Source organism: Protopterus annectens, chromosome 1.part1, assembly GCF_019279795.1.
Source record: "Protopterus annectens isolate FY-2018-M chromosome 1.part1, PAN1.0, whole genome shotgun sequence".
NCBI classification, from domain to species: Eukaryota; Metazoa; Chordata; order Ceratodontiformes; family Protopteridae; genus Protopterus; species Protopterus annectens.
The window spans coordinates 350,431,791-350,445,988 of NC_056726.1; the positions used below are offsets into that span (position 1 = coordinate 350,431,791).

At 44.4% G+C, this 14,198-nt stretch overlaps 1 protein-coding gene across 1 annotated transcript in view; it reads left to right on the forward strand.

Annotated features, from left to right (window-relative positions):
* EMC1 (ER membrane protein complex subunit 1) overlaps positions 1 to 14,198 on the forward strand; it is a 1,424,536-nt gene that overhangs the window by 358,863 nt on the left and 1,051,475 nt on the right. The window lies entirely within an intron of this gene.

Below are 14,198 nucleotides of genomic sequence, written 5' to 3' on the forward strand. Positions count from 1 at the left end.
CTCAGTGAGGCCATTCTGTAGGATGTCAACATCAATTGGGAAGTTAATAATAGTTCCCAACTTGCAATCGTCTGCGAACTTTGTCAGCCAGAGTCCCTTTGTGTTGGCCTGGACTTCAGAGAAGTAGATACCAAACAGGAGAGGACCCAGGACCGAACCCTGTGGGACTCCACTCGTGACTAGTCGGCAGTCTGACTTGGAGTCAGCTACTTTCACACTATGGATTCTATCTGTGAGCCAGTTTGCAACCCACCTAGTGATATAGGGATTGATGCCTAGCTTAGTGAGTTTTTCTATGGTTCCTGAGTGGGGAATGGTATCAAAAGCCTTGGCCAGATCAAGGTAGGCTGTATGAACCACCTTGCCTTCATCCATAGCTCTAGTGACTCAAAGAAGTCGAACAAGTTGAGCAGGCATGATCTACTCTTCACAAAACCAAACTGTGTGGGATCCAGTGTTTGGAGATTCCCTATATCCTGGTTTATTAGGTCCATGATGATGCGTTCCATACCTCTGCATATTAGGCTCGTCAGGCTAATGGGGCGATAGTCTCCTTTGTGGAGAGGGATGACTGTAGCAGTGTACCATTTGGTAGGGACAAAGACTGAGGTGAGGCTGTGACTGAACAGGGCACACAGGTGAGGTGCCAGTTCACGCTGCAGTTCATGTAGAACACAGACAGGGATATTGTCAGGTCCCATAGAAGCTGTATTCTTGGCCTTGGACAGTGCTGTTTTAACCTGTGCAGCAGTAATACTGAGTGCATGGCAACCTGATACTAGTTTTCAATCGTACTCACTAACACTGGCTAATCTACAATGTATGTACTGTACCTGTGTACTATGTATGTATTCTACCTATGTTCCAAACTTCAGCTGTACACCACAAATCTATTAATTACCTTTATTTTTTGTTTGTTCTCTCCACTGTAACTGTTTATGTGCCGCATACCACTGTAAAAACATGTCTCCTGTAATTTGTGTGTATACTGATCATGTCTAAATAACTAAATGTGTCTGCAATTTTTCTTTGTGGAGCTTTTCTCCCCGGGCCTCTGCTGAAAAAGGGCCTTTTCGGCTCAGTCAGACACCCCCGGGTAACAAATGTAAAATAATAAATTATAATAAATAAAGTACAGTTTTGTACCTACCATAAATGTAGATGTTCGAGTGTTCACCCTGCTGCAGTCATTACACTTGGGTTATCCTGTCGTCAGGTGGTGCCGCAGTCAGTCGGATTTCCAAAGTCTTGGTCCGACGTCGGTTGCAGTCGCCTCATCCCTGACGTCAGTGCGCCAGGGGTACATATATTACAACCGATGCCATTTTCTGCAGTTTTTCTTGCCCCAGATGTCAGGTGCCCCCAAAAAGGTGATCCAAATCAGTACCAAATGGTGTGAACACTGTACAAACACAAAATCCCTTCAGCTATAAGCAAATACATCAGTAAGGCATAGCAGAGGATTAGCCAGTAGATCAGAGGGGTTGGAGGGAGGGTAACCTGGACTGCAGCAGGGTGAACACTCGAACATCTACATTTAAGGTAGGTACAAAACTGTACCATGTTCATCGTGTTACCCTGCTGCAGTCATTACACTTGGGTTGAGTCCCAAAGCTAAGGTAGGGTGGAGGCATCAAAGAGGGTTAGTGGAGGCAATGAGGCCCTGCAAGACTGCAGTGGCGGAGCCTGCACTGGACTTAGAATAAAGAGGTAAGTGATAGTATTTGGTGAAGGTGTGCACTGAACTCCAAGTTGCAGCTTCTAAGATTTCCTTGGTAGGAACCCCCCTGAGAAAGGCTGTAGAGGTAGCTGTTGCCCTGGTAGAGTGGGATCTAATGGTAGGAGGAACTGGTTTCCCATGATGGGTGTAGCAGAATCAGATGCAATGGCCTATCCATTTAGAAATGGTTTGCTTGGATATGGCCTTCCCTTGAGTGGCTGTAGCATAGGAAACAAAGAGCTGGTCAGTTTTTCTGAAAGCCTTAGTTTTGTCCAAGTAGTAACGAAGCTACCTGTGAATGTCCAAGGAATGCAGGAGTCTCTCACCTTTGTTGGAAACCACCTTAGGCATGAAGGAAGGATTAGTTCATAGAGAAACTCTGTCTTGATGAAAAATGAGGAAAGGTTCCACTGCCATAAGTGCCTGCAATTCTGAAACTCTCCTAGCAGAAGTTATTGCCAGGAGTAGGGCAGTCTTCCAAGATAGGAACTGAAGGTCTGCAGAAAAAGCTGGTTCAAAGGGAGGTTTTGTTAGTTTTTCCAGAACAAAACTGAGGTCCCATGTTGGTGTAGGAGCTCTACTAGGTGGTCTAATGTTTTTTGTTCCTCTGAGGAACTGCCTTAGGAGAGGATTTGAAAATAAAGGTGGATTTGTGTTGTAGTGAGCTGAAATAGCTGAAGCATGGATTTTAATTGAGGAGAAGGAAAGTCCTTTATGCAACATCTCAGCTAAATACTGCAGAATGTGAGGCATATGAGGCTGAGTTGTGTCTTGGCCTTTAGCTTGGTTCCAAGCAGAAAACCTTTTCCATTTGTCCGAGTAAGCCTTCCTGGTGCTTGGCCTCCTGGCTTCTAGAATAACATCCAGCACTGCTTGTGAAAGAGGGGCTGGTTGGATGCTTAACTGATTTGCCATGCAGCCAGGTTTAAGGTTTTGATCTGGCTGTGTAGAATCTGCTTGTCTTGCTGCGTGAGCAAATGAGGTATTTGAGGCAATATCCATGGTGGGCTGTGAGCCATATTCTTCAATAGCGGGTACCAGTGCTGGCGTGGCCAGTCTGGGGCTATGAGAATCATTCGAGGTTTCTCCTTTTTGACCTTCAAAAGAACCTTTGTGAGAAGAGGTAATGGAGGAAAGGCATATGCTGTCAGGTTTTACAACTGAAGGAAAGAGCGTCCACTTTCCAAGCTTGATGGTGGAATGTCCTTGTACAAAATTTTTGTCAGCTGGTAGTTTTGAGGACTGGCAAACAGGTCTATATGTGGTAGACCCCATCTTTGAGTTATCATTGTAAATATTTGTGGGTCTAGCTTCCACTCGTGGGGATTTTTGATGTTTCTGCTTAGGTCGTCTGCCAATGTGTTTTTCTGTCCTGGCAGGAATTGAGCTTGTAACTGGACTTGGAAGGCCAGAGCTGTGTTCCATAAGATTATTGCTTGCCTGCAAAGAGGGTAGGAATGTGTGCCCCCTTGTTTGTTTATGTAATACATTACCGTGGTGTTGTCCGTCTTTATTGCAAGTTGTCCAGGCTGTAGTAGATCCTTGAAGGCTGTCAGAGCTTTCTGAACAGCTAGCATCTCTTTTTGGTTTATGTGCAGTTTTCTTTGTTCTGCAGTCCATAGGCCTTGAATGCATTGCCCTGCCATGTGTGCCCCCCAGGCATAGTCTGAAGCATCTGTTGTGATAGTTTGCCTGGGTGGGGGCAAGGTGAAAGGCTGACCCTTGTTGAGGTGACATGCCTGTGCCCACCATAGAAATTCCTGTTGAAGGCAGGGAATGAGAGATATCACCGTGTCCAAGCTGTGGCTGTGTTGAGACCATACGCTTTTTGGGTACCACTGTAATTTCCTCATACGCAGTTTTGCAAATGGTATTATCAGAATGCAAGATGCCATGAAGCCCAAAGCCTGCATAATTTTTCTTGCAGTTAATTGGGTCTTTGTTGCCATTGTTTTGAAATATTGAGTCAGTAGTAATTGCTTGTCTGGTGTAATCTAAGCCTTCTGGGCCGTTGTGTCCAAGCTGGCACCCAGGAATGTAATTTTTTGTGAGGGTACTAGTTTTGACTTCTTTTCGTTTACTGTGTACCCCAGACAGTTCAGTAGTTGCTTCACAAAAGCCAGATGTTGTAAGAGAATGTCTTTTCTTTCTGTTTGAATGAGGCAGTCGTCCAGGTATGGATATATTTGAATTCCTCTTTGCCTGCAGTATGCAATTACTGGTGCCAGGCATTTTGTGAATACTCTGGGCGCAGTAGATAAGCCAAAGGGCAGTGCAGAGAATTGATAATGGGTTGAACCTGCAATAAAACGGAGGTATCTTCTGCAACTTTGTCTGATAGGGACATGCAGGTATGCCTCCTTGAGGTCCAACATTACCAGCCATGCTTCCTTGCCCAACATGGGAAGTAGCTGCTGTAGTGTTAGCATCTTGAGTTTGGGAACTTGTAAGTAAGTGTTTAGAATTGAAAGGTCCAGAATTGGTCTCCAAGCATTTTCTTTTCTGGGTACTAGGAAGAGTCTTGAGTAAAATCCTTGGCCTTGCTCTTGAGTTGGTATCCTTTGAATGGCTCTCATGGCCATGAGAGCTGTAATTTGTTTTTGAGCCTCTGCCCTTTGAGTTTGTGGCAGGTATGGCATTCCTCTTTTTATTGGCAAGGTGTGAAAGTGGAATCTGTATCCTCGTAAAATTATGTCTAGTACCCATTTGTCCTTTGTGATCATGTGCCAGTTGTCTGCAAATAGTGCTAGCTTTCCCCCCGGGGGGCTGACAATAGAGTTTTGTTTGGCCAGCTGAGGTGCAAGTCATTGAGTTTGTCTTCTGGTGGGTTGAGACCTGTCTTCTCCTCCCTTCTGGGTTGGAGTGCCCCATTGGCGAGGTTTATACTGAGCTTGTGGTTGTCCTCTGCGTCCCTTGGGCACCTGTATTTATCCCTCTGAGGCCTGTCAGTGGCTGGAAAGGACCAATTTTTGTTGGCCAGTTTCTGCTGAAGCGAGGGGGTTGTACTTGTTGGAAATCTTTGACTGTCTGCATTGATTTTGCCTTATCTTCTATTTTCTTTAAAACTTCTTCTGCTTTAACACCAAAAAGAACATCCTGCTGTAAGGGAGCATCTAGTAGTTTTGCTTTAACATGATCAGGCAGACTTTGTTCCTTTAACCAGGCATGCCTACGTATAACTGATCCAGTGACAGCTGCACTGCAGGAGGCCTCTAAAGAATCAAACCCACATTGCAAGGTATGTTTCCCTACCTGCTCGGTGGCGTGCAACAAATCCTGTACTTCTTTCAATTCAGATTGTTGAGGGAGGGTGGTTATTTTTTGTTTTAACTGAGAGATCAGAAATTGCTGATACTTAAGCATATGAAACTGACAGTTTAGAGCTCTCATAGCTAAAGTGGCTGAGGTGTAAACCTTTTTCCCCATCTGTCTAGTGCTCTTGAATCCCTTTCAAAAGGTACTGGATTTTTAGCCATGGAAGCCTTAGCCCCCTTGGGACCCTGGGAGATAGTCTCTGGGTCAGCTACTGGGCTTTTGTAAAGAAATTTGTGGGAATCAGGTACTCTGTCAGGCTTGGTCGGAGCAGGAGGCAGAGAGTCAGGGTCGAAACTGGTTTCTAAATAGACATCATCCACAATGTCCAAAACAGGAGGGATGGCTAGAGGTCTGTGTTGGGGGGAGTAAAAGAACCTCTCTGAGCCTTTTCTTGGAATCAGAGTAATCCTGACCTTCCCAGTGAAAATGTTCCCTCAGTGTGTAAAGTTTCCCCAAAAGAGTAATCTTCTGGAGGGGAAGCTGAGGAATAGAGTCCTCAGCATCAGAATCTTCATAAGGAGAGAAGGAATAGTCTTGGTCCTCAGAGGAATCCGAAGAAATAGACAGTTGATCAGAGGAAGCAGATTCTTCCTCTAGTCTAGGCCTTTTGTCAGGAAGAGGCTGAGAACCCCTGATAAGAGAAATCAAATATTCAGCCATCTTGAGCATCTGTTTCTTAGGCATAGGGCCTTGAACAGGAGACTGAAGTGAAGCCTTTTTCGGTTTGGAAGGAGTCTTCGACTTAGAAAACGTTTTGACTGTAAGAGTCGTCGGTCTGAAAACGCCTTCAGAAACCGATGGCGTTTCAGAAGCACCAACGTCCTTGGAAGGTAAATCGTCGGTAGGGCCTGAAGTAAAAGGCTGCGTCGGCCTAGTACATTCAGTCACAATATCTGTAGTGGTCTTGGTTTCTTGAACTGTGGTAGTCAGAGGCTGCGTCGGAGCCTCACTGATAACCGGAGAACCGGAGACCGGATAAACAGAGGCCTCGGAATCGGGCTTAGGCCTGGGCTGTCAATCCTTATCCCTGCGCTTTTTGTGCACGCCGGTAGTCGGAAGCTCCGACGGCATGTTATAATTAAATTTTCTGCCAAAAAAGTGTCGTGCGAAATCAAATCGTCTTTTAATAGTACGCTTATTAAATCTAGCACAAAAACGATAAGAAGTGACGTCGTGATCAGGTTCTAGGCAAGGTATGCAATAAGAATGAAAATCCTTATGAGGTATTTGCTCACCACAAGAAATACAATTGTTAACTTTTTCTGAGATCGGACTGAGGCAAGAAAAGTTTCCCCAATGGGGTACTTAGCATTATAGAAGACTTCGGTCTGAAATTCGAATTCGAAAATCTCAGGAGTCGGCCGACCGGCACTTGCGAACTGCTTCTGCTTCGGGCACCGCGCGGCAAGAAAGACAGGAGAAAATGGTGTCGGTTGCAATATATGTACCCCTGGCGCACTGACATCAGGGATGAGGCGACTGCAACCGACGTCGGACCAAGACTTTGGAAATCCGGCAGACTGCGGGACCGCCTGACGACAGGATAACCCAAGTGTAATGACTGCAGCAGGGTAACACAATGAACATCCTACTGGTATTGTGATTGGTCCTTTGGGGGGGGGGGGTAAAGTTGGCACTGAATCTGTCTGCCAGTATACTGGCAATATCTGTTGGCTTGGTATAAGAGGTACCATTGTGCAGTAGCTCGGTACAGATCTGGGTATTGCCGTGGAGATTCTTTACATAACTATAAAAGGCCTTGTGGTTATGTTTACTATCTGCTGCAATTCTGTTTTCATAGCTAGCTTTAGGGGATTTGATGAAGGACCTCAACTTTTTGTTGAGGCTGATAAGGGAGTTTTTGCAGTCATGGGACTTCACCTTATTCTGCATCAGTTTCCTCCTTCTGTTGTAGAGATTGTTTATGGCAGGGGTCCACCAGATTGGCTTCCTTTTTTGGAAGGGAGCATCTTGGTTCTATTGGGTATTGCGAGATCCATGCATTTGTGTATGTGTTCGTACAGTGCATTGGGGTATGATTCGACTGTCACACAACTATTCTCCATTTGCATGGGTGCTGTGAAGTTGGCCACGTCTGTTTTTAGGAGCGCAAAGTTAGCTTTGGAGAAGTTTTTCATGGTGGTTACCTTTGTGGGGGTGGGTGGGAAGGATGTGGATTTCTAAGGTGATTAGTTTGTGGTTGGATCTAACAAGGGAAAAGTTGACTATAGGAGTAGAACAACGGTCTCCCATGTTAGTAATGACCAGGTCAGGGATGTTGCTACCTCTCATGGGGGCACGAACGAGCTGGTCCAGGGCATTGGAATTAATGAACTCCAGGAAATGTTGGGCAAGTGTATTGGTACACGAGTAGTTTTCCCCATTAGTGGAGGGGTAGTTGAAGTCGCCTACTAAGTGTGTGCTAGGTTGGACCCTAATACTCTCCAGGGTGCTTAGGAACGTGGAGTGTGAGTCTTGGGACATGGTTGGGGACCTATAGCAGGCAATGACCTGAATTGTTGTCTTACCCAAGGTTAGCTGCACCTAAAGTATCTCTGATGCGTTATGTTGGACTACCAGTCTGGAGGTGTGTGAATCCTTTATGAAAATGGAAACACTACTGCCTTTGGAGGTTCAGTCCAAGTTCTGGGGCCGAAAGTTGTGGATTGAGTTATAGCCTGGTAGTCTAGGGGTGCTTACTGCTGCCTTGAACCAGGTCTCTGTTATAACACAAATGTCGATGTTCTCCATTTTAAAAAGTGCTTTGAGCGAGTGCATTTTTGAGATTTAGACTTCTAGGGTTGAGCAGCATGACCCTCAGATTGCATTTGTTTGTTTCTAATGTAAAATCACATGCAGTGAAGTAAAGTGCCTGATACATAAACAAGCATGTCCGCACAGCCTGCAAGTTCACCACCACACCACAAGCAGGGAAAGTTCCTCACCCCTAAGGATCAAATGGGTTAAGGATCAGCTGAAAGAAGTTCAATGACCGGGGGGTAAGGATCAAAAGGAACTAAAGAAAAAAAAAAGCAGTTGTCAAGCTTCTTGCAAACTGTGTGCAAGGCAAGTTTAAGCCCTGCTCTTCCTGGAGAAAACAAGAAAAAATGACCTATCTTTGTAAACTCTCAAGTCCAGTTCAAGAAGACTCTTTTCTGGAGGTGCACATTCAAAAGTATAAAAAACATTTCTCTCCACTAATTTCTGCTGCCTCAAAGAAAACAAAAAAAGGCTGACAGAAGAGTGGAGGCACAACTGTAAAACCACCTTCAGAATGAAATGTGTCTTCGCCCTGACAGATGCACATTGTGAAAGACCAGATACAACTCTTTACTTACAAGGGTTTGAAGCTGTGACAGCCTCTAAGGAGAGGTAACTGAAGACAGGGAAAATTAGTGAAGCCACTAATTAAAATACTGCAGAGCTAGCAAGCTCTAATTTTGGAGATGCAATCCTCTCAGACATAAAAGTTCAAAATCCTATTCAGGAGAGGATTTCTTCAAAGGACAGCAGAGATGCAACACTCATTTAATGAGAAATTTGACCAGAAAGTTTTGAGTCACAATCCTGCCCTCCTCGCAGACAAACTGCAACAGACACCTGCAAAATGATCATGGAATAACAGAGGCTCAGATTATAACAGATTTGTGAGATAATTCAAAAATCACCTAGAGGATGACTGATCAAAATGGTAAATACTATCACGCATCTCAAAGTGGCAATAGTTTCTACGTCTAGAAATAGGCCTTCTTGGCACTGTCAATAATCTCTTGAGATTCTGAACCAGTAAATCAATTGTGACCAGGGGAACAGCATCAGAAGTCAAGCCCTAAGGAAAAGCCACATATTGCTCCAACCAAGGGGGAACATCCTGCATTACAGGAGATTGTCATAAAACCATGAATTTCTTGACTGCCAACAAGAATAAGGTTTGATCTTTATTCCCTAAACATTTTAATGAAGTGTGGAATCAGAAAAATGAAGGGAATGCATACAGGAACTTTCAGTGCCACATGAGAAAACTACATCCACTCCTACCTCTCTCGATCTGAAAAAAACATGCAGAAGAGAGGGAGGCTATATCCTGCCCACTGACAAAAGGTCAAGCTCCAGAATGCACCACTTGAGCACTAAGTCTGCCATCTTCACCCTTGTGCAGAAGAATGTGGATCCAGCCTTGCACAAACTGGGGATTGCTGGAGGAAGATTCAATGTGTGCTTTCCTATTTGTAGATTAGCTTAAGTGTGTTTAATTTTTCTTGTATTTAAGCCTCACATCTGTGCGAGTTTGTGCTCAATTCACCAGAGCTGCTCTACACTTGGCATCCTTTGCCAGAGGTCAGTAGTGTTTCTGCTTAAATCCAAAGCATCCAAGGCAAAAATAAATAAATAAATAAATAATAAAAAAAAAAAAAAAGAAAAGTATAGTTTACAATTCTTCTGCACTTTTTGAACTGTATTTTATCTAACTGCATTATTTCTGTTTTTCTTTTTTTTAACTGCTTTACTGTTTGTGACTACTTTATTCTATTCACTTGATTTGCACTGTTCTGATACCTAGATGGCATAGACTACATTCAGACCTGCTGAATCTAGCCTGTTACTGATACTCTTGAGCCCTAAACCAGCCATCTTACATTAAGAATGGCTTCTCTACACCCTTGTGGCAGAAGCGTGTAGATCCAGCCTTGTCTGAGCTGGGGATTGCTGGAGGAAGGTTCATTGTGCGATTTCCTATTGGTAGACTAGCTTAAAAGTGTAACATTTCATCTGTATTTAAGCCTCGCATTTGCGTGTTGCTCCACATCTTGCAACGGGGGTTAGCAGTGCCCTGTAGAGATGCAAATGCCTTGAATCACAATTCTTCACTAGACATCTGTCAGTGGAACCCTCCCAAGCTTCCCTGCTGCACTATGGGCAACCCAGTAATGCACTGAGTGGCACTGCCACACTTATCACCCATAGCCTTCAACAGAACAAGTCCCTTTGTTAGTCCTAGCACAAAAACTGGTCAAACTAGTTTTCTCCCTTCCTTAATAGTACATGCGTTAAAAACCTGCTATAGTGGCTGTACAGTTTCCTATCATTTCTCTGGTAAGCCTGATGGACATGGGCATCCTAAGGCAATGTAAAAATTGCCTCATGTATACTGAGAACCACTTACTCCTAAAACAAACACCCTATGTGAGAGATTATTTACACTATGAAACTGGAATCAATTCTCTCGCAAAACGGACTGGACATCATTCAAGTTGTCAGCACGCACACTTCACCTCTCACACAAAATAATGTCACGTCACATAAACCCACATATGTGGAGGTACTCACTAAAAGCCTAACAAAAGATAAGATACCTCATAAATGTAACCCACTTGCACATACAGCTATGCAAATAGAAACCACCACATATGACACACACACCAGTGTCTCAGCAAATAAGCTCCTAAGGTATAAAACCTCAAAACCAAATGTCTTGGCCATAGGTGACTCCATAGTGAGACACAAATGTCCCCCTCACCAGGTTGGAGAAGGAGAAGGTCACAGTCAGCTGCCTGTCAGGTGCCAGGATCGGTCAAATCCAGCATGCACTCAAGTCACTCGACAACAAGTACAGTTATGACTCTGTCCTAGTCCATGTTGGGTTGAATGACTTAACACATACCTCTCTGGATTATATGGAGATGGACATCACTGAACTTTCAGACTATGTCCCAGGAAGGTAAGCCCCTAGCCCTAAGCAGCTTTCTACCTTCACCCAGGATGATGCCGCAACATAAACAAAAAATGACTGACTTCAACAATTGCATTAGCATTTAGTGTCAATCCAGGGGGATTCAGTATCTGTTAGCCTGGGAAGACATGGTCGAAAGTGCACATTGCTTTGCCAGAGATGGACTGCACCTGTCTCCTCTAGGCTTTCGGATACTGGCAAAGGCACATGCTCTCCCATAGTGTCTTTTTAGGCAATGTCAAAACAACAAAATAGGGAACGTGAGCTGGGATTAGACTGTCATGAGACTGGTTCGTTTTACCCTACTGATGTGCTGTTGCGATGGTAATCCTGCTCAGTATGAGAGGAACTACATATTCAGACATTTGGTGTATGTGCTTGGCTGGGAAGACAATGGTGTGAAGCTACCATCTGTGGGATTAAGACTGAATGTCTCCAAGTAAGAATCCCACTTAAACGTAACAATACCATAGAACAATGGATTTCCGGTTGGCCAGGGATAGCTGGACACAACGTCGGCAAGGAGGGCTGATAGTCGATGGATCAGAGCGCTGATGGAAGGAGGCCACATCGCTCCAGCAGTGCACCGCATGTTCATGGAGAGCTGGGTGCTGAATCATTTCTAGACAACCTGATTAATTTGAGACAAAATCAAGGTCCTGCAGCTTAATGCTAGGAGTCTAAACATGAAACTGCACTCCCTTGAAGCACTCCTAACCTTGGAAGATGCTGATGTCTGTGCAATCACTGAGACATGGTTCAAGGCTGTGGAGAGCACCCCGGCCATGCAAGGCTACAATGCCTTCCACACATTCAGTCCTCAAAATGAGCATGAAAGAACCAAAGGTGTAGGTGTATCCATCTTCATTAAAGCCAAGTACACCTCGAGACGGGTCAAACAGCATGACTCTCTCAAACTACTCCATGTCCAATTAACTATAAACAAAATACTCTACCACATCATTGCTAGCTACAGGTCCCCTACCATGAACCAAAAAAAGCACACTGTGTACATGGACTTACTGGAGTCACTCGCAATACAGCCCAACACCTTAGTCATAAGAGACTTCAACTATCCTTCCATTGACTGGGTGACACACACAAGCACAAACATACTTGTCCAGAGGTTCCTGGACTTTGTCAATACAAATGCTCTGGAACAGATGGTCTGCACCACCACAGGGGGCTCAAATGTCCTAGAAAAGTACTCACCAACATGAGGAAGGGGTCTGCACTACACCCTGTGTGATGCCATCCTCAGTAAGGTCAGACCATAGCACAGTCTCATTTGAAGTAACTACTGAACCAGACACCCCCACAGGAACAAAAAAAAAAAAAAAAAAAAACTAAAAAAAAAAACTTTTCTAAAGTAAACTACAGCCTACTAAGCAATGAGATAAAAGGTTTTATACCCTTGCAATCACAGACAATAATGACTCCTATGCAGATGTATACAAAAATTCCCTGTATAAACACTTAAGCAACTATACAGACTCGGCTGTACCTGACCAGATCAAAACCAGGTCCTCATGAAAAAACAAGCCACCCTGGTGGACCTCAGGTATACACAAGTTATACAACAACAGGAAGGAACTGATGTCTAAGAAAGAGAGGGTACCGACTCAGCAGAAGTCCATCTAACCACAGCTTGAACAAGTAAATCAGAAATCTTGTAAAGTCCTCTAAAGCTAAATACAAAAATAAAATAGCATCCCTACCTAAGTATAATCATAAGGCATTCTAACTATGACCATAATCTAAAAGGGGATGCCCAGCTATGTGGCGAACTGGTAGCAGACAGTATTGCTCGTACTATACCAGAGGAAACTGGCAACCTGCTAGATGACAGATTTGGTGCAGACTTCACCTCCCTATCTCCACCAGCCATACCCCAAAACATACCTGATACCAGTTCTCTAATTAGTATCTCTAGCGGCCTTCAAACTCTGGACCCAACCCAATTTGGCTTCATTAAGGGTAGATTTATTTTATGTTACAGTTTACATGCTTATAAACTTAGTAGACTTCTTTAAAAATGTCACCAAAGACCCGGTAACGGTAAGACAGTGCATACCACCTATCTTGACCTAGCCAAGGATTTTGACACACTCTCCCACTCAGGTATCATTGAGAAACTCTCTCAGCTGGGGATTAACCCTTATATCACTAGATAGGTAGCCAACAGGCTCCCCAACAGAGAACATACTGTCAAAGTTTGGATTCCACCTCTACCAGTAGACCCATCACCAGTGGCGTACCACAAGGATCTGTGCTGGGCCCTTTACCGTTTGGAATCTATTTCTTGGAAGTCCAGGCTAAAGTAGACAGCCTCAAGCTTACCAAATATGCTGATGATTGCAAATTGGGTGCAATCGCAGAGTCCATTAAAGATGTTAACATATTACAAGAGCGGCTAATACAGACAAATGATTGGTGCCAAAACCACAGTCTAAAACTAAATGCAAAGAAGTGCATTACTATCCCCTTTGGCAAAGCAAAATTCCCTGCTAATTACAGTACTGACAGCAACCCCCAAATTCAACCCAGTCGTGCGAGATCTGGGAGCACAGGCAGATAACCTTCCACATTGGTATTAAGGAAAGCCTTCTACGTTGTACATCTCATAAGTAAGGGCATCACATCCAGGTCTAGGGATGTTATAACTCCACTGTATTCAACCCTCATCAGACCATTAAGAGAGAGTACAATGCTCCCTTTTGCATGTTCCTCGCCAGACACCTGCAGCAGCTGAAGAGACCACAGAGTTTTCTCACCAACACAATACAGGGCCTCCAAACTATGACTTATGTGGACAGACTGAAAGCCCTGTTACTGTACTCTGTATCGTACAGGCTGCTCAGAGGCTACTTGTTCCTGGCCTACAGAGCAGTCTCCGACCCTGCCCTGACAGAAATGCTGCCCATCCACAAGTCATATGGCACAAGAGTCACTCGCTCTAGGGATCTTAACCTAGCCTGTGACATTAACAGAACAAATCTGAGAGACAGATACATCTTCCAGAGATTGTTGCTCCTCTGGAATAAACTTCCAATTCACGTGAAGCGCAGCTCTTCATCGACTCTATTCAAGTGCAACCTAGACAAATGGATGGGAGACTGCAAATTCACCCGAGGGGTGGCAGCCACGTCCCTCATGGACAAGAGTAGTCACTGTTGATCACAGACTCGCTCTGCGAACTGTGCCCCTCTAACAAGGACAATTGGGACAACTCCAGATGAACATTACAGATTCACTCTGCGAATTACGTCCATCTAACCAAGGACAACTGGGGTAACTCAGGATTAACATGGTTAGGTTTATGAGGGGTCTAGGGCAGATAGCCTAGTAACTTTTGGAATGTCATTACTGGACAGAGGATCTGAATTTGCAACTCAGATAACAGGCTGGAGAAGTGACCATCTGAGCATCCTT